Raw genomic sequence first — 19,891 nt, 5'->3', positions numbered from 1 at the left:
TTTCTCTAAGGTACTCCAACAGGGAAAATCCAAGATACAACAGATAAGATATCCCTGGAACCATCCAAACAGATGAGGCAAGAGCTGAAGGAACCCCTGCAGACAAGAGAAGGTGGGTGCATTTCCCTCATGCTTCCCCTGGGACTCAGCAGCCGGGGGCTTTGGCTGCACATCTGGACACGCCGTGCCCGGCACAGCGGGAAGGGATCCATGGCAGCCTCGCTGCCCCGCTGCTGCTTTCACGCCCTGCAGGGCTGTTTCCCAGCCTGGCCTTGGCTGTAGCTTCTGCTCAGCCTCTGCCGGAAGGCATTTGGCATCAGCTGACAGGCAGCCCAAACTGTAACACACCCTGAGATCCCCCACTATATCCAGCCCTGCAGATTAGGAAAAGGGTGGCTGTTTGGAGGTGGAAGAGCTCTCATTATGCCACTGGAAACTGGCCATTTTCCTGCTCCATAAATTTCACAAATATTACCTCTGAGGCCACTGCCCATGTGGGGAACAGCTCCATCTGATGCAGCTGTCTCCCTTCCTTTGTCAAGAGATGGACATAGTGCTTCAGTGGAAGGTGGCATTTCTTGAAGGAAGCACTCCATCTTCGGTGCGAGCCCCTGCTGCAGGAAGGAAGGCAATGCCAGACACGGGCACAGCCACAGCAGGTAATTGCTGTGCCGGGCTCAGCCCTGGCCGGGGCTGTGTGGCAGCAGCTCTTCCCCCAGGGCCTGCCCTTGCCCAGCCCAGCAGCAGCCAAAGCTGGAGGTGCCTCGGCTTCCAGGCCTCTGGAGCTGGTTCAGAGCCCCGGGGAAACGGGACTGGTGCAGCAACGTCCCTGGCGCTGCAGCTGCTGCAGAGCTGGCCCTGAGTGCCCAGAGGCCCAAGGCACAGGAGCAGCCCCGAGCGGGAGCCCTGCCGCCAGCCCAGGGCCAGAGCCAGCCCTGGCACACAATGGAAACAGTTCTCATCTTGGTTTGCTTCCAGACTGGGAGGCTGGGAAGGATTCTCCATTACCCTGGCGCTCTGATGTTGTGAAGCCCCCCGAGCATTCTGCAGGTATGTTCTCACTGTCCCACCAAGGCGTAATGTTTGACTGACTGGTCAGGACCAGGTGACAGAAGCTTCTGTGGCTGTTGTGTTACAGGCGTGTCTGCAGGGACGACATCACCAACTCCTACCTTGGATGCTGCACAAAAGCCCAGCTCCCATGGCAGGGGTGAGTAGTGTGTCCCTGCTGACCCCTCAGGCTGAGCCCTGCTTTTGTGGGGTCCATTCCTGGGAAATGGAACTACTTTCTCTTAAGGTCTTCCAACAGGAGAGACCAAAGACATGGCAGGCAAGAAATTCCAGGACCCATTAGAAATCATGTGGCAAATGCTGAAGGAATGTCTGCAGAGAAGACAAGGTGGGTGCATTTCCCTCATGCTTCCCCTGGGACTCAGCAGCCAGGGGCTTTGGCTGCACATCTGGACACGCCGTGCCCGGCACAGCAGGAAGGGATCCATGGCAGCCTCGCTGCCCCGCTGCTGCTTTCACGCCCTGCAGGGCTGTTTCCCAGCCTGGCCTGGCTGCAGCTTCTGCCCAGCCTCTGCAGGAAGGCATTTGGCATCAGCTGACAGACAGCCCCAATTGCACCACAGTCCATGCCCACCCTCTGATCCCCTGCAATTTCCTGATGTCCAGGCAGATCAGATGTTGGGGCTGTTTGAGGAAGGAAGCAGCCTTAGGTTGTCCCAAAATCCTGGGTGTTTTCCTGATCCTTATCCATTCCTTTCACAAGTGATGCCTCACCTTTCCCATTCCCAGTCAGGAATGTTTCCATCTGATCCAGCTGTCTCTTTTCCATTTTCCAGAAATCAAAGGAGAGCCTGTGCAGATGGAAGCACTCCCCAGAGGAAGCAGTGGTTCCGTGCCAGCCTCTGCTGCAGGAAGGGAGGCCATGCCAGGCACAGACACAGGAGGTAATTGCTGTGCCTCTGGGCCTGAGCCCTGCTGAGGCTTGAGCTGCCCTCTCTGCTGCTTGGCAGTGCGGGCAGTGCCTGGATTGGACCGGCACAGCCCAGGGGAATTATCCCGAGCAGGCTCAGGGCACTCGGGTTCTGAGCAGTCCTGCTGGGGTCCCTCCATGGGAGACATGTCCTGAAACCTGGCAGTGACTGCACGGGGTGCCCATGGTGGGGAAAGGACAGAGGGGGAGAGCAAGGCTGCAGTGTGTCCTGAGACGGCCTGGCTGTTTGCCCTTGGGATCTGGGAGCTGTCCCAGCAGAAGGAGGGCAGGAGGGAGTGTAGGAGGGAGGCATAGCTGTGGCACTGCCTGCTGCAGTTTCCCCCAGGGCTTTAGGGAGGATTTTCTGTGAGTTTGAGGGAGAGAGCCCCAGGGCCCTGGGCTACTCCAGCCACCCCTCCCAGGGATGTTGCTGAGGGCAGGTAAAGAGTGTGGAGAGTGATGAGGAGCCAGCCCAGAGCTCCCCAGGCCCCTGTGCAGCTTTGGCCATGTCCATTCCCATCTGGGTCCCATAGCCTTACCCGACCCCCTTGCAGTGCCCTTTTCCCTGTCGCATTAGGGGTTCCCAGCATGCCACAGATATGGTTCTGATCTCTGCTCCCTTCTAGACTGGAGTCGTGACATGGGTTTTCAGGAAGTCCTGATGAAGGATGGTTTGAATTTCCTGGAGGATGCTGGAGGCAAGTTTTCATTCTGTCTTTCCTGAGTGAATAATCAGGATCAATGCAACCAAAGCTCATTTATAAACCATTTCCCTTAACATTATGTAAGGGCTGAAGGATTCTGAGAATCTTTCCCTGCTCCCTTCTGCATCCCTGAGGGATCCCACACGATCACTGTCAGTGGGAGGAAGGAGCATTTAGCTTTCAATCTTCCTCCCGTGTGCAATGCCAGTGTGTCCTTCCGTGTGCTCTGTGCAGTCACAGAGAAGAGCAGAGAGGGAAGGGGCCGGGCCCAGGGCTGTGCCCCGGGGCTGAGCCTTGTGGGCAGCCTGAGGATCTCCTGCAGTGCCACAGGAGCTCTTCTGTCCTGCCTTTCTTTGCAGCTGAACCTGCCGGTGAAGGCCCCACATCCAGGACTGAGCCTCTGGGAGATGCTGAGGGTAGGTCAAGGCCTTTCCCCTGGGAGAGCTGCCAGCTCAGAGCCCAAAGCTGGGCCAGGGAGGCAGCGCTGCAGGTGCCAGCAGAGAACCATGCACGTGTGTGCCCGCGCCCTGCATGATCCCCTCACCGCTGCTGCAGCTCAGTGGTGCCCGTGCAGATCAGCAGAGATGGCAGAAGCTTCTGTGGCTGTTGAGTTACAGGTGTGTCTGCAGGGAGGACTTCTCCAGCCCCAGGGCCAGATGCTTGGCCCCAACCCAGCTCCCATGGCATGGGTGAGTAGTGTGACCCTGCTGACCCCACAGGCTGAGTCCCGCTTTTGTGGGATCCATTCCTGGGAAATGGAACTACTTTCTCTTAAGGTCCTCCGAAAGGAAAGACCCAATTATTTGCCGCCAAAACGTCTCATGACTCAGATGAATTCTGGAGACAAACACAGAAGGAAGCAACCCGAGGACAAGGTGGGTGCATTTCTCTCATGCTTCCCCTGGGACTCAGCAGCCTTTGCCTTTGGCTGCACATCTGGACACGCCGTGCCCGGCGCAGCAGGAAGGGATCCATGGCAGCCTCGCTGCCCCGCTGCTGCTTTCACACCCTGCAGGGCTGTTTCCCAGCCTGGCCTGGCTGCAATTCCTCCCCAGCCTCTGCAGGATGGAATTTGGCATTAGCTGATAGGGTGCCCCAACTGTACTGTGGGCCTGAGATCACCTGCCATTTCCCAGTCTCTGAGAAGATCAGGAGGTGCAGCTGTTTGCACAAGGGAGTGCACTGGCCCAGCCCCAATTACCTGGGCTTTTTCTTGATCTTTACCTGTGACTTAGACAAGCATTGCCTCCTGAAGGTGCCACCTCCCCAGTGGGGAATATTTCCATTTGATCCAGTTGTCCCTTTTTTCCTTTTTCAAGTGATGGAACAAAAGGCTGTTCAGGAGGAGGAACACTCAGGGAGAAGCAGTGGCTCATTGGCAGCCCTAGCTGCAGGAAGGAAGGCAAAGCCAGACACGGGCACAGGCACAGCAGGTAATTGCTGTGCCGGGCTCAGCCCTGGCCGGGGCTGTGTGGCAGCAGCTCTTCCCCCAGGGCCTGCCCTTGCCCGGCCCGGCAGCAGCCAAAGCTGGAGGCGCCTCGGCTTCCAGGCCTCTGGAGCTGGTTCAGAGCCCCAGGGAAACGGGACTGGTGCAGCAACGTCCCTGGCGCTGCAGCTGCTGCGGAGCTGGCCCTGAGTGCCCAGAGGCCCAAGGCACAGGAGCAGCCCCGAGCGGGAGCCCTGCCGCCAGCCCAGGGCCAGAACCAGCCCTGGCTCCCGAGTGAGCAGGGGCTGCGCTGGGTCCTGACAGGGCCTGAGCCTGTCCCCTGGGGCTGGGGGTGCTGTCACGGGGCAGGGAGGGCCAGGGCTGGCAGTGGCTGCTCAGGGATGGCTTTGGCCTGTGTCCCTGGCAGCAGCCACTGCCCAAGCAGCTGCGCTGCCCCCGGGCTCTCCTCCCGGCCTGCTGGGCTTTGTTGGCTGGCACAGCCTGTGCCAAGGGCCGGCAAGGTGCCTGCAGGCCCCAGCTCTGGGGGAAACAGAGGACGTCCTGCCCGTATCCACCGTGCTGCCAGCTCAGCAGTGCAGCACAGCATGGTCTCACGGTCCCCATCGCTCCCACAGATGCAGCCGGCACCACAAGACCTGTTCCCAATGCCCAGGATGGCCTCGGAAGGGGTTTCTATCAGGAAACAGGCTACTGGCTAGCAATACTGGCATTTCTGTTTTGTTTGGAGCTTGTCTTCGTGTTGTGCTTCTTTGGAATCCGGTATTTGGAATCGGGAAGAGAAAACAGTGAGTGTTTTGCTGCTCTCCCCCTCAAACAGCTTCTTTTGAAAGTCTAACGTGGTCAGGGAACATTCCCATTGAGACTGCAGTGGGGTTGTGGCCAGTCCATGATTGTCCAAATAACTCTGCTGAGGGTTCTGCTGCTGCCCAGTGCTTCCACTGGCCTCTCAATTGCTGGGCCTTGTCCTGGGGGCCCCGCTGGGGCTGCAGCCAGTGCTGGCTCCCACTGAGGCTGCCTGGCCAAGAGCAGCCCCAGGGGCACGGGGCAGAGGCAGAGGGAGGTGGGGAAGAGAAAGAGCAGGGCCGAGGTTGCCCTTGAAAGGCAGAGGTGCTCTGGGGCCCGCTCCTGGCCAGGGACCCTGCCCAGAGCCGTGCCCTGCTGGCCGGGGCCTTGAGGGGCAGCTGTCCAGCTGGGCCCAGCTGTGCCAGCAGCTCCAGCCGTGCTGGGGAGCCTTGCCAGCTCTGGGCCCTGCTGTGCACGAGGGTCCCTGTGTGCCACTGGCAGCTGGGGCCTCAGCCACCTCCTCTCTGCACAGGAGCACCTCGGGACAGGAGTTGAAAGACGGTGGCTGCACCTCACACCCAGAGAGCGTGAGCAGCTCCTCCAGCAGCAGGAACGGCCCGGACAGCCCTCTCAAGTGTTCTGTGAAGAGGACCCCAGAAGAGCCGTCGACAAGGAAGCGTCTTATTGCCCCGTAGATCCCACTGCCACCTGCTCTCCCCATGGGCCTCCCCAAGCTTCCTTTATTCCTTTTTTTCTCTCCGTCTGTCCCATCCCAGCCAACCCGAGTTCCGCTAGGGACCCCAGGACCAGCCCAGCACCTTCCAGCACCTCCTGAGACCAACACATCCCTTCCTCTGCCCCTGAGCCCCCTGGCCTTGCCCTCTAGGCAACACTGAAGGTTGTGGAGGATTTTGTGAACAGCTGGCTAGCTAACAAAGGTCACACTGACATAATACCGTTAATTAAGCAAGAAGGAGACGAGGATAGGAGTCAGCAGTCAGTGTCCAAACGTGGCAAGGGCACTGTGCCCTTGGTGCAACATCAGGATGGGGGAGAGGATCGTTAGTTAGAAACATGAAGAAAATATGTAAACAGCTGCAGCATAGTAGCCTCAAGAATGATAAGGTAGGCGTAGTTAGCTGATAAGTAACTAACCAATAATGAGCTCGCTTTTTGCAATATGTATTAGCCTCATTAACACCAATATAAATGTATGTGCCTATCAATAAAGTTTTGAGATTTGCTGATCACTCATATTGAGTGCTGCATTTCTTCCGCCGATTACCACAGAAGGTGACACCCCACCCCACCCTCCCCGCCCCTCCAACTCCCGCTTGCAGGGTAGGCAATGGCCCATTCCTGTGTTCAAATAAAGAGATGGATTTGTGTCCTAGTTTGAAAGCAAAACCAGTGTGAGGCTCTCTTGTTTAAACTGCGACCCTTTGGACGAGGACACGAGGCTTGACTCCATTTTCATCAGAAGGCTGATTTATTATGTTATATATTACACTAAAATACTACATTACAACTATACTAAAAGGACAGAGAGAAGAAGATCAGAAGGCTACCAAGACAAGAATAGAATAGGAATCAATAACAAAAACCTGTGACTGCTCACAGCCTTGGCACAGGTGGCTGTGATTGGTCACTGATTGAAAACAATCTACATGAACTAATGGAAGATGCACCCGTGGCATTCCACAGCAGCAGATAGCCATTGTTTACATTTCTTTCCTGAGGCTCTCAGCTCCTCAGGACAGGAAAAATCCTAGCAGAGGCTTTTTCCCTAAATTGTCATGGCAACATCTCACCCTTTTAAATTATTAAATTAAATAGAAAAAGAAATGTTTGCAATTTCTTCTACTAGGGCTTTGTAGAAGAGAGAACACCTCTTGAGGTTGATCTGTTGCCAATCAAAATCTCAATCATTTGCTGATGTGGAATGGTCAGGGAAATTCTTCACCTGTAGAACATTCAGGGAAATTCTTCACTTATCAAACATCTAATTATATCATATCACTAAAACAATCTTAAAAAATAAGAAAATGCAAAAACTCATGCAAGGAAAGTTCATTGTTTCAAGTCCAAGCAGCTGAATTTCAGGACAGAGTCCATGGACTGAAGATGTTCTTTTTTGACATCTCTGGAAGTCCCCTTTGGTCCTGAAACAGGCTTGCAGAATTCTGAAACAAAGAACTGCTAAAGAAAACAAGAATTAGCAAACAATTCATTGACAGTCATGAAACAATTCAGAGAAAATTTCTGGAATGCCCTGGCCACAGCCCTTCATTGAACCACTTGGGCTGAGGCTAATTTTTGGCTTTTCAATGCTTTTGAGCTGCTAGCTCTTTCCACTTTTCTTTATTATTATTATTTATTTTTTTTTTCATTAGAAGAAGAGTAGCAGCAGCAGAGTGTCTCTAGGACCCTTGGGTGGCTCTGGTCCTGGTGGGCGGACCAGAGAACTCAGACTTGGCTCACAGAATGGTGGCCTAGGTTCTTGTGGGGAAAGCAAAGTTTTTGAACTCAGCACTGGACGGGGCGATGGCCCCGGCCCAGGGAAATGAGTTAAACGGCTTAGAACTAGCTTGTGAGGCGGGCTCTGCACGCTCAGAACTTGGTAGGACTATGCTGCTAGTGTTTTGAGAGTAGAAATGACGAAATGTTTTTTTTTTAGAAGCACTGGTGCACACTGGCAGCTGGAGAAGAGAAGTTTTCTCAGGAATTGTTATTTTAGATTTGAGGGTTTCTTGTCTCCAGAGCAAGCGAGCAGTGCTTGCTTTGCTCTGTGTCTCTTGTTTTTGTAAGGTAAATGTTATTTTTTCTGCTTTTTGCTTTTTGGCACTACTTTTATCTCTACTGGGTTGGGAACTAGAGGTAGATGTTACAGGAGCCAACTCCCCCACGCCGCTGGGGCGCTCGGGGGAAGGCAGGCACTTTAACTTCTAGGGAGAAGCTCTCGACTATACGCGAAGTGATTTAAAAACTATATTGATTTTGAACACAGCCAGCCGAACTGCTCCTGCAGTCAGCTGGAGGGTTATGCTTTTTTTTACGGAAGGATAGGCTTTTCGCAGGGTTTGATGTGAATGATGGAGTTTCGGAAACCTGCGGGACAACTGGGGTGGGTGGTGCAGGCAGCACGGGCGCTGGTGTCGACTTTTGAGGCGGTCCCGTGGGCTCAGCACTATTCTCAGCAAGCTCTTGCACTGCAATTGGATCGGCAGGGAGCGGCGGGACAGGCGGGGGCGGCGGGCTCGGAGCGGGGTCGGCCCGCGCAGGCGCCGCCTGCACCGTTGCGAATTCCGTTGCCGGCTGGGATGCAGAGAAAGAAGAAGACACGGAGGCAGCTCCTGCAGCTCCCGGGAGCAGCAGCACAGCCGGGGAATCACTGTTGTTGATCGCGCTGCCTGGCAACACGGGCGGATCGGCGGGAGGCGGTTCCGGGTGCCGCGGCGCAGGCGCAGTTATCAGAGCCGGCGGAGCTGGCCCGGGCGGCTGCGGGGCCGCGGGCGGAGCCGGCTGAGGCGGAGCCGCGGGGTCCGGCGCCTCCCGCGGGGCTGGCTGAGGCGGAGCCGCGGGGTCCGGCGCCTCCCGCGGGGCTGGCTGAGGCGGAGCCGCGGGGTCCGGCGCCTCCCGCGGGGCTGGCTGAGGCGGAGCCGCGGGGTCCGGCGCCTCCCGCGGGGCTGGCTGAGGCGGAGCCGGATCCGCTCCCTCCCGGGGTGGGGGAAGCGGAGAATTTCGCGGCGAAGCGGGCGGGGCCGGCCCGGAAAGCGGCGGGTTCGGTTTTTCATCCCCCCCAAGAGAAGGAGCGGGGGAGAAGGTAGATCTGTTTGCTCCAAGGGAGCGGAGAAAAACTTTTGCTCAGCTGTGGGCAGTGCGGGGGGAATGCAAACTCGCGGTTCGTCTTCTTTGAGAGGCTTCTCTCGTGCCGAAGCTGGCGGGGATAGAACGCGACTGCGCTCCCGAGCCATGATGTTCCCCGCAGCCCGTCCCCATTTCAAGATAACGCCATAAATCAATACGTGCACTGCATGCATCATTGGGCATTGAACACGCTGGACTATTGTCCAGTCAAAAAGAGCGGCCATGAACTCCCAAAAACGTAAATCAAGGGAGTCTACGACATTTGTAATAAATCTATGAAATTTTGCCCATCTGAAGAACTCATAACACCGTCTCTCCAACATACATTGAGGAATTCTGTCCCTGCGTCCCCATCTGCACCAGAGTTTAATAACTTTCTCCTCTGACGCAGTAAACGGAACCTGAGCTTCCGAAGGTACATTTTTCCAACTTTCCTCCCACCTTTTGCGAATGGCAGGATCTTCAGGAAGGGAAAAAATAACAGTACCTTTAGACAGTATCCTTGTGGATCCAGCTGTGCAGCTCTGCTGCTCTGCGGTCTCTGGACACAATCTCCAGGAAAGTCCAACAGGTTCTCCTGTTTGCCTTGGCTGTGAACTCTGCCCATCTTCAGGGTCTTGTTTCTTCAGCTCCAGGCTAGATTCCATGGTCACTCTTGGGGTGACCATCAGTTTCACACGTCCAGGGGTCACCAATTCTTGCTTAGACTGAGATCCCTGGTGCGAGGACACGAGGCTTGACTCCATTTTGATCAGAAGGCTGATTTATTATGGTATATATTATACTAAAATACTACATTACAACTATACTAAAAGAACAGAGAGAAAGGGATCAGAAGGCTACCAAGACAAGAATAGAATAGGAATCAATAACAAAAACCTGTGACTGCTCACAACCTTGGCACAGGTGGCTGTGATTGGTCACTGATTGAAAACAATCTACATGAACTAATGGAAGATGCACCCGTGGCATTCCACAGCAGCAGATAGCCATTGTTTACATTTCTTTCCTGAGGCTCTCAGCTCTTCAGAACAGGAAAAATCCTAGCAGAGGCTTTTTTCCTAAATTATCATGGCAACAAGACAGATATTGTGGATCTCTACAGAAGCCAGTGTTGTGCTTGGGGGCAGCCAGACAGCACTTTGAGGCGTTCCTTTTGCCTTTGAGGGCAGCTGGGAGTGGGTGGGCTTTGCCTGAGCTTCCCTGTGCAGTGAAGACAAAAGCAGGGATTGTTTTGCAAGCAGCAGAAGGCTGCAACCCAGCCAATGCCTCCGTGAAGATGTGTGTGCTAGTCTGGCCAAACTGATGAGAACATTTGGCTTCCTAGATTCCCTTTAGACTCCTGACCTGTCACCAGCCATTGGAGACAAAATACTTCCCAGAACTTGATTGTCTGTGGGGCTGGTTTAATGCTGGTGTTGTTTTTATGACTGTTAGTACTTCTACTGTTCCTTCTACAGTTTGGGTTTGATAAGAATTCTACATTTTGGTTAGCCTGACCTTCTGGATGAGAACATCAAATGATAGCACAAATAAGAGAGGAAGAGGTCTTTTCAATGTGCCCTAAAAGTTAAAATGTTACATTGTTAGAACAATCCCGAGGTATCAGATAGGAAGAGTTGTTTTCAAAGTGCCCCAAAAGAAGAAAACCACCACACTTTTTTTGACAATCCCTGTTTGATATTTTAGTTGTATGCCTAGGAAGATGCATCAAAGAGACACATCCATGTGGCATTTCCAGATAGAAGTGCCCTGCAGGCAATTCTCGGGAGGAAGCCTGCAGCCCCTCTGCTGCATGTTCCTGCAGTACCAGGCACTTTGTCACTGCTAATGCCCAGCTGATAAACACTCTTGGAATACTAAGCATTGGCCTCAATCCCTGCACAGATTCCTGCACTTGAGGAAAGCACACCAAGGCCTTGGTGACTCTGCAGTAGAGCTGAGTTGCTTCTTACAACTAGTAAGGGCTGCCAGTGCAGTGCTGTCAGGGACTGACGGGTCAGGCACAGAGCAGAGCCCAGTTTACTCAGTGTCTGCCATCAGCTGTTGGGACAAAAGGTGGATTGATTGACTCCTCCGTGGGTCTGAAGAGAAAGACAACCATGTTCTGTCTTGAGTGGGGTCAATAGCTTGTAACAGAGCTGGGTGTGCCTCTGGCTTCTTGACAGTGGCTGTCAGTGGCCGTTCGTAGGCTTTGCCAAGCTTTTTGTCATACCTGCCCTGCCACTGACAGCTGCTGTGCCTGCAGGGGCTGGAGCCTTCCTCAGCTGTGGGGTTGCAGCTGCCGCCCCGTTGCTGCAGCTTTGCCTGGGCTGGTGAGAGGATCAGCATCTCCTTTGTGCAGGTGTCTGTGTCACGGCAGCGCCTGAGGAGCGGCGCTGTCCTTGTGACCCGTCTGGGCTGTGCCCTTTGGGAAGATGGGGCACGTGGGTGCTGTTCAAGGGGCCAAGTCCAGTGCCTGTGGCTGCTGCAGCCCAGGCTGAAGACCAGCACTTGTAGTTCTTCACTAAATGAGGAACGGGCAAAGTGGTCTTCAGAACTTAGCCTGCTCCTAAATGAAAAGTGTTCTAATTCTTAGAGTCATTGTTCTTGGATGTAGCATGAGCTGCTGTTCTCTGAAAATGTCAAGGCATTCTTTAGGCAAACTGCTGAGAGGAAGGGAACATCCCCTCCTCTCCTGGAATTCACTTTGCAATATTCTTTCTGCTCTGCAAAAAGCAGATGTTGATAAAAATTCATCCCAGATCCCAGGGTGCACTGAATCTTTGGAAGTATGTAATCTTGTGCTGAATCTCCCAAGAGAGTGTTTCTTCCCAAGAAAATGAAGACTCCTGATTTTTCAGCCCTCCTTCCCATTTGTAGATGACAGCCGCTTGCCTTGGTGCCTGTTTGTCTTCTGATTTCTGTCTGCTCTGATGGTTTTTCCATGGGCTTAGTTTCCCCTCAAGGCAACCCTGCAAAGGAGTGTGGGAGAATCAGACTCTGTGCAGAGCTGCCTGTTTTGCTGGGGCTGCTGTTGTTGTTGTTCTTGTTGATGTTATCGTTAGCCAAAAGACCACAAATTGCTCAGAGCCCCAGAGAGTGGAGCTGGGTTTCAGATCTCCTGCAAGCTCAATCTCTCTGTTTTGAACTTTGCTTCTTGCATTTTGTTTCTTTCAGGGTGTGTGGTGAGTGTGGAAGATCCAGAAAAGAAGTACACTGGATGGGAACATCTTGGCAGTGGGTGAGTGCAGCCACACTTATTTCTACAGAACCACAGGCCAGGAATTTTGGTGGTGCAATAGCATGTGGGAAGTCAGGCAAGCTGCAAGCATCTTCAGAGCCTGGCTCTAGATTGTCCCTGTCTCACTACTGAGGCAGTACAAGGCATCATCAAAGATGACTGGATGCTGACAATGTCTTGGCTGCCTCAAGGAGCAGGACCTGGAAGCCCTCCTGTCCCTCCAAGATGGGGCACCAGTTTGCCTGTTTTCCCAGGAGACATGGTTTTGTATGATTCAAAGTAATATGGCCACACTCATGAAGGAAGGAAAAGCTGAGAGAGCAGGTTTTGTGTGTTGTTTCCCACCAGACAGCTGTCAGATAACAGCTCTCAGTAGCATTTCTTAGTAGTATTTTTCTGGAAACAATATTCAGTGGTCAGGAAAATAAGAAAGGCTGTGTGGCATTGCCTGAGTTTGGCAGGTAGGATGAAAGGAGAGCAGTGAGAAGGCCCAGCAGCACTGTGTGTTTCATTGCCTGGAAAGGCACGTCACAGGCAGAGATACAAGAAGAAAAAGGCAAAGAAACCCCCCCCACATGCATAAGTTAGTGTGTGTATTGGAGAATTCTAGCAGCCCTTTTTCTTCCTGTGGGAGCCAGCTTTTCTCTTGGACACTCTGCATGGCAGACGGCTGCTGGGCTGCTGTGCCCTTGGCTGAAGAGTAGACAAAGCCCAGTGTTTTAGAGACACTGCAGGCAGCACAGAGCTCCTGCCTGGGCTGCCTTTTGCTCCTCAGCACTGAACAACTTCTCTGTTCTTGCCACTGTTCTGATTCTAGGGGCTTTGGAGCTGTTTATAAGGCCTTCGACACTGCCACAGGACAAGCGGTGAGTGCCCATGCAGATCTTGCAGCTCTTGAGTGCTTTCCCTGTGATGTGATCTGTGGCCAGAGCTTTGGGCCGCCTGTCTTTGCTGCAGAGGCTGTTCTGCAGAAGCAGTCTGTCTAGAGGCAGGCTGCAAAATGCATTTGGGACAGACTTTGTCCTTCCTACCTACCTGAATGAATGCAAGGATGGCCGTGGTGTCTTTCAGAGGACACGCTAGCTTGGAGTTACTGGATAAATGTGCATAGATTAGCTGATGGCAAGAGCCATCATTCCAGCCCAATTCCTCTTAAGCCCAGGATCAGACACAGATATTTTGTTTTCTATCACGTGATTCAGTTGGAAAATACAATGCAAGCCCTTCAGAAAGAGAGATCTTGTCTGGAGCACAGTTTTGCCTTTCAGTCCTAGGGAACCTAGTTCACATACACACGCACCTACACACACACACACACACACACACACACACACAGAGACACGTGCACAGATGAATGAGAAGAAGTTGATGAAGAGCCTTAAATAATACAACCTTGTGTTGATCCTGTGTTCCACTAGAGAGATGCTCTCTGTTCTGAACAGGCATGGTGGTGTCTTGGAGAGTCTTGCTGCTCTTTGGGGCTAGAAGTTCCAAGTCCTGAATTCTCCTTTTTGACTCTCAGGAAATACATTCCATCTTCCTTAATAGTAAGGAATTAGAGAAGGTAGTTCCTTATCCACCTGCAGAGCTGTGCTCAGGAACTGCACTTGGAGGGAGGTCTCAGAGGCGTCCAAAAGCCCCAAGCCCTGTACTTAGAACCTGGGGCACATCCATAGTGTACCACAGAAAGGGGTATTCATTTTTAAACCCATTCAATAATTTCAAGTCTAAAGATTGTTCTTCAAAGTTGCAAAAGCCAAACTGAAGAAGTGAGGATGTGCTGGGATTGTAACTTTACCTTGAGTCGCTTTGCAGTTCTTTTTTGACAGCATTTTCCCCATCGTGTTTTATGTGTTTACTCTGGCACACAATTGAATTGGCAGCCATCTCTTCACAGGAGAAAAATTACTTTTGGCTTCCAAAGCGTGTGTAAATGATAATAGTAGTGCTAAATAAAGTCTGTTTGAGAAGCCTGCAGGTGCAGAGGGTGGTGTTAGCGCTTTGTGGTTGATGGTTTAGAGTCCCTTTTTTCCGAGGTGACAAGGCATCCAGGCCCATGAGGGCCAGAGAAAGAGGCTCTGGTCATGTCTGTCCCTAAGAGCTTTTGAATGTCATTGTAGGTGGCTGTAAAGGAACTTTATCTCCAGCACCAGGGCTGTGAGGGAGTATTAAAAGAAATCCTGCTCATGAGAGAAAATAAGAACGCCAATATTGTCAGCTACTTAGAAAGGTATGTAGTTCTGGTGATTTTTTGGGAACGTTCATTTCCATACTTGCAAGGCAAAGATTTAAAAGCTCTTTAGCCACTGGCAGAAAATGGATCTTTCAATGAACATCAATCCACTCCTGCACCAGGCATGGGAGGAGTTTGCATTCTGTCCCCATGAATGCTTCCTGACATAAACAGCTTGAAGATTGCTCTCAGAAACCTGGCTCTCTTACTAAGCCAGCAGCCTGTATGTTCACTTGCTGCATGTGGTTTTGCTGGTTTGGGGCATGATTTTTTCTAAGTGTTGGAGGAGAAAACATGCCAGAGGTTATGCACCTTGTGCTGTTCCCACTATTTTCCATAGCCTTGCATGCCAAAAGACTAGGCTAGGAGACACATAATTTGCCAGGTCTGAAATTGTTTTCCTGTTTGTGACTGTCCTTTCTGCAAGGTTTTCCAAAGGGTGTTGGCAGTGCTGCACAACCACTTGCCTTTAGTAAAAGCTGTGAAAACTGTGTCTCCTTGCTGCTGGAGGGAATGGTGCAATTTGTGTCTGAAGATGATGAAGCAGCTGCTGGGATGTGTCCACTTCCAGATTTATCTTTTTCCTCACTGAACCTCCTTTTCCCACTGCTTGCCACCTAAGCCGTCTCCTTTTCCATGGATGTGCCTTCCTCCTTTAGGTGGCACAGATGGCAGGCACTGGCTAGCCTAGGTGGAGTGTGTCTTCATTTGATTCCATCTTCATTTACCAGTGACCTGGAAACAAAACTCAGCTGTAGTCTTTTCTTCCCCACAGCAATTTAGCTGTGCACGTTCAGCTCCACGCTGTTGCTTTCCTCTTGCAGCTACCTTGTGGATGAGGCTGTCCTGCTGGTGTTGGAATATATGGATGGAGGCTCCTTAGCTGATGTGGTCACCGTGAGAAGGATGGCTGTAGGACGCATAGCAACAGTGTGTCGGGAGGTAAGGGGTCCTGCTTGTGCTTGGGATGGCTTGGACAAGGCTAGTCCTTTGAAAGCACTGCAAAGTGAGTGATTCCATGTTCAGAGCTTTCTTTCTGTGTTGCTCTTCTGCTTCAGAGAAGAAAGAGCATCTGGACTGAACTGCCTGCCAGTGTCCCTGCCCTTCCTGTACTCTGTTCTTCACTCTTATCCACTATCATTGAACTCTCTGTCTCTTTTTCCTTTTTATTTTCTGTTCTGCACTTTGCCTCCCCAAGCCTTTGCCCAGAGCCTTTCTGCACTGCCTTCTTTGCCTGTAAGTGCAAAGGTGCTGCTGTGAGAGTTTTAAACCAGAGGCCAAGCCAAAGAGAGACTCATCTGTCACAGGTCTCCACTCCAAAGGATGGCACGGCACCCAGCATGGTGCTTGCTGCTGCAAACTGACAAAAGAGCTACTTCCAAGTCTGCTGTTGAGGCAGCCATAGAACCCTTGTCCTCCAGTCTCCCGACCGACACTGATCCCCTTGGTATCCAAGGCAGGGACGTTTTCCTCTTTTGGCAAACCATTGTTTGTCGTCCGGACGGGGAGAGCGCATCCGCTGCAGCAGCGCTCATTCTGACTGGCTTTGCAGGGAACAGTCTGGAGCAACGACTGACTGATGCTTCCCCCTCCAAAGCTAATATGCCTTCCCTTGGAAAGATCCTGCTCTCCTAGTGCTGCAGCAGCAAGCTCTTCCTCTTGCCAGAACTCACTGCTCCTTGGAGATCTGAGAATCTTCAGGAGCAGCCTCCTTTTTCATGTGATGAAATCAGATCAGGGTAACTTTTGGCCGCCTGTTTCTTTTTCCCCTGGCAGTGCCTGCAAGGCCTGGCTTTCCTTCATGCCAAGCAGGTGATCCACAGAGACATCAAAAGTGACAACATCCTTCTGGGCCGGGATGGCTCCGTCAAGCTGGGTGGGTATTCCTGCTGAGGCGCAGCGCTGCGGGGAGGCGGTGTGGGGCTGCTTTGGAGAGGTGCCGGGTGCCAGCAGTGGCTGCTGAGAGTGCAGGGAGCGCTGTGCAAGCCCAGGCCGCAGCTGGAAGGTGCTGAGTGGTCTAGAGAGCAACCAGGTATCCAGAGTAACTTTGGTTTGTGGGTGTTCCTTCCAAAGGGAGAGAGTTACAGTGTAAACGTTCAGGGCAATGAGGAAAAGCCAAGGTTTTGTGGGAATCCTGGGCGGGTTGTTACCTGTACAATTGCCCATGTCCTTGGCTGCAGCCCTGAGGAAGGAGAGCCCAGCTGCTTTTCCAGCTCCATTAAGCACTGCGTTCTGGGACTGAGAGTGAGAAGCCCTTTTCCTTGGTTTCCTACTTGAAGCAGTGTTTGTTTTCCTCCTCAGCTGATTTTGGCCTCTGTGCTGTGCTCAGCCCTGAGCACAGGAAACGGAGATCGATGGTCGGGACCACTTACTGGATGGCACCCGAGGTGGTGAGAAGAGAGCCTTACGGCCCCAAAGTGGACACCTGGTCCCTTGGGATTGTGGGAATAGAAATGGCCACAGGAGAGGCTCCTTATATGCAGGAGACCAGTGTCAAGGTAAGGTGGAAATGTGCTCAGATAGTCGTGTCCTTCTGCTCTCAGTCCATTAGAGAAAATCCCATTCCCACAGCTTGAAGTGCTTCCACCAAGGGCCACTTCAAAAAAGGTCTCTGGGGCTCACATCAGCCGTCAAGGCAAGACCTGGTGCTGGAATAGCTGGGGCTGCACTGGGGCCTTTTTTCCTTTGGGAGAGAAGGCTCATCTCTAAGCATCTGCTGGGCAAGAAATTGCCACTGCAGAGTGGAGTTTTAAAGATGGGGTCTAGGTGATATCCCTGAAGGATATGGAAGAATCACATAGAGTCTCATGTTTCCTTTTGCTTCAGGCCAGCTACCTGATAGGCAAGCAAGGGGTTCCAAATCTGCACCAGCTCAGGCTACCCCCTGGCTTGTGTGAATTTCTGGGCTGCTGCCTGCAGAGGGATGTGGACAGGCAAGGCTCTGCCAAGGAACTTCTGCAGGTACAAGGCAAAGCGGCTGCGGGCCAAACAGCTGTTCCCTGCCAGGGTTTGCTCCTTGGCCAAACTCCAGGGAATCAGATGGGCCCCCCACAGAGTAATCTCCACTCTGGGTGCTTTTCAAATGAAAACCAAGTAGGATCTTGACTGCTTGAGGTTAGAAGGGCCCAGTGAAGGTCATCTAGCCCAGAACTCCAGCCACTGGCAAGGACATCTTCAAGTAGATCAGGTTGTTCAGAGGGCCAACCAAGCGGAGCTTGAATGTTGCTGGGTTGGGGCTCCTCCCAGCTCTCTGGGCAGCCTGTGCCAGTGTTCCAGCACTCTCCTCACAAACAGTTTCTTCCTCAGAGCCAATCTGAATTGAGTATCTTTTAGCTTAAAGCCGTTCCCCCTTGTCCTCTTGCAATTGGTCCTGCTAAAAGAAATGTCCCCAACTTTCCTAGAAGTCCCTGAAAATATTGAAAAGTCTCCTTGGGGCTTGCTCTTCTCCAGGATAAACAGGCACAAGGCTCCCAGCCCTTCCTCAGAGGAGAGCTCCCACCTTCTGGTCATTTCTGTGTCCCTCTTTTGCTCTCAGGTGCTGTATTCAGGTTTGCCTGGTAGCAAAGGAACTGAAGTATTGCAATGCTGGGGATGGGGCTTGAGGAACACAATGAAAGCAGTCCCTGCCAAGCGGTTTTAGATTGGTCTGTGGGAATGGGGGAGCTGGGGTGGAGCTCACTGTGAGCATCCGAGAGCACCCAGCTTGTCCCGCCTGGCCCACCCTTGGAGGTTTCTGCCAGCCAAACAGGCACAGCTGTGCAGGATTTGTGCCAGCCCCATGTGCTGCCTTGCCCCATCAAGTAGATGAGAATGGCTGTGGCTTTGCTGCCAGGTTTGGTGGCAGACAAGGAGCTGGTGACCAGGCCACTTCCTTGGCTGTGCCTGCTGTGAAGGAAGATGCCAGCCAGCACAGGAGGGAGTGGGGTGTGCTGAGGCAGACACTGCTCTTCCTGCAAACCAGAGCTGAGCACATCTGCACCCTGATGCTTGTGTCCTTGCTCCTGGCTTGCTGCTGAAAACCTGCATGTCCAGCTTTCCTGAGATCAACATGTGGGATCAACATTTTTCAGAGCTCTTGGGAGTCTCTTGAGGAATGCCTTATACCCCACATCTCTCTTGGACACTCAAAGAGCCCATGTCTGTAGAAAAGAGGAGCTTGAATAAGTCTGTTGACTTTCCTGAAAGGAATAAATCCTTAGGACAGCAAGCAGCAATCCCACAGTGATAGCAGGACAAAAAACCCAGCAAGTGACGACACCATGAGGAATGGACTAGTGCAGTTCTGGGCCGTGTTTGCCTGTGCCAGCAGCATGCTGGACATGAAGGCAGACGTGCTGCTGGTGCCCTCAGTCCCATGTCTGTGTATATCTGGGTGCTGGAGGAATCCAGCTCAGCCCTGTTAGGAACTCAGTTTGGAAAAATGGTTCCTTTTTCCTTTGTCTCTTTTAATTTGGTTTGTTTTGTTTCTTTTTCCCTTTGGGCAGCATCCATTTCTGCAATCAGCGGAGCCTCTCTTAAGCCTCTTCTGACAGCCTGATTGCTGCCATCCCTGCAGCAAGGGAATGCAAGAAGCAAAGGAGATGACAAGGTGTGAGAGTCTGTCCGAAACTTCCCTCATTTTTTGCCTCTCGATCGTCATGAAAGCCAAGACCACCGGGGAAAGGGAAAGATCCTGTTCTGAAAATCCAGGTCTGTCTGGTCCACCAAGCCAGATTATTGCCTACGGGTGTGTTTGCTCAACTCATGGAACACTGCACCCAAGAAGGGGCAGTGTGCTCTCCTTCGCCTGCATCACCTAGCAACGCTAGTGCTGGAATTTCTCCACCCTTCTGACTTGGCTGGACTTTCTCTCTGGAATGACCTTTCCGGAGGTCGCCACAAAAGGACCCTCCATTCACCGTACATCAACCACCGTGACAGATGGACTGAGATGGGAGAAGGTTCTCCCCTCAAGGACTGAGACGTGCGACCCCTACCTGGAAAAGCTCCCCTCTTTTCCCAAAAGGACTAAGACTAAAATCCCCACCGTAGGGTGAGGGAAGGTATGCGTGGGGACCGGAGCAAGTTTTGCAAGCGACCACTGGACCGAGAAGACAATGGTTCCTGCCTACGACATCTGCTGCTGATGACGCCTGTTCCTGATGGACTACTGATGGACTCCTTGTACCCTTTATCAATAGAGTATTTTGAAATGGGTCCCCTTCCCCCATTTCAAAAGGACTATAAAAAAGGTTAGACCTGACTGATACCTTTGAGATCTCCCCTGACATGAGGACGACAGGCCTCTTCGTCAACCGGACTTCGAGGGACTTTGTCATCTGCACGTCTGGTAGCTATATACCTCCTTGCCCTCCCTCTCTTCTTTTTCTTTTCCTTACTCTTTTTCCTTTCTTCATTCCCCTTCTCTCTAACGCATCTTTGCTATGGCTATTTAATAAAAGTACATGTATTTTGATTTTACTGCAAATCCCCTTGTCGTGTCAGTTTTTGCACCCTGAGATCAGTGAAAAAGAACCTACACGAATCACGTCCTTAGGACGGATCGTGTCATAAATTGGATCTTGGGTCACGGATCTTGGGTTCTGGGGACGGAGGAGTCTGCAGGTTACGTGTAGTTTGTAACAGGGGAAGGACGTTTCACGGCAGCCGCACC

At 52.3% G+C, this 19,891-nt stretch overlaps 3 long non-coding RNA genes across 5 annotated transcripts; all 3 read left to right on the top strand.

Moving 5' to 3' along the window:
- Positions 1–545: 545 nt before the first annotated feature.
- LOC135307146 (uncharacterized) lies at positions 546–1,393 on the top strand. Its single transcript, XR_010367873.1, has 4 exons — positions 546–659; positions 979–1,050; positions 1,139–1,210; positions 1,298–1,393. It is a non-coding gene; the product is annotated as an uncharacterized LOC135307146 (long non-coding RNA).
- Positions 1,394–3,039: 1,646 nt separating this feature from the next.
- On the top strand, positions 3,040–4,872 carry LOC135307145 (uncharacterized). The gene is made up of 5 exons (XR_010367872.1): positions 3,040–3,101; positions 3,303–3,374; positions 3,462–3,560; positions 4,005–4,118; positions 4,747–4,872. It is a non-coding gene; the product is annotated as an uncharacterized LOC135307145 (long non-coding RNA).
- A 6,337-nt stretch (positions 4,873–11,209) lies between these two features.
- On the top strand, positions 11,210–19,327 carry LOC135307631 (uncharacterized). Of its 3 annotated transcripts, XR_010368335.1 has the most exons (6): positions 11,210–12,005; positions 12,823–12,871; positions 14,126–14,235; positions 15,063–16,114; positions 16,540–16,736; positions 18,723–19,321. It is a non-coding gene; the product is annotated as an uncharacterized LOC135307631 (long non-coding RNA). The 3 variants fall into 3 exon arrangements; XR_010368333.1 differs by having other exon boundaries at positions 12,823–14,235; positions 18,723–19,327; XR_010368334.1 differs by lacking the exon at positions 18,723–19,321 and adding an exon at positions 17,065–17,143 and having other exon boundaries at positions 12,823–14,235.
- The last annotated feature ends 564 nt before the right edge of the window (positions 19,328–19,891 follow it).

The sequence above is a fragment of the Passer domesticus genome, chromosome 9 (assembly GCF_036417665.1).
Source record: "Passer domesticus isolate bPasDom1 chromosome 9, bPasDom1.hap1, whole genome shotgun sequence".
NCBI lineage: Eukaryota > Metazoa > Chordata > Aves > Passeriformes > Passeridae > Passer > Passer domesticus.
Note: the sequence above shows the minus strand (reverse complement) of the source record. Positions and strands in the feature narration are given on the sequence as shown.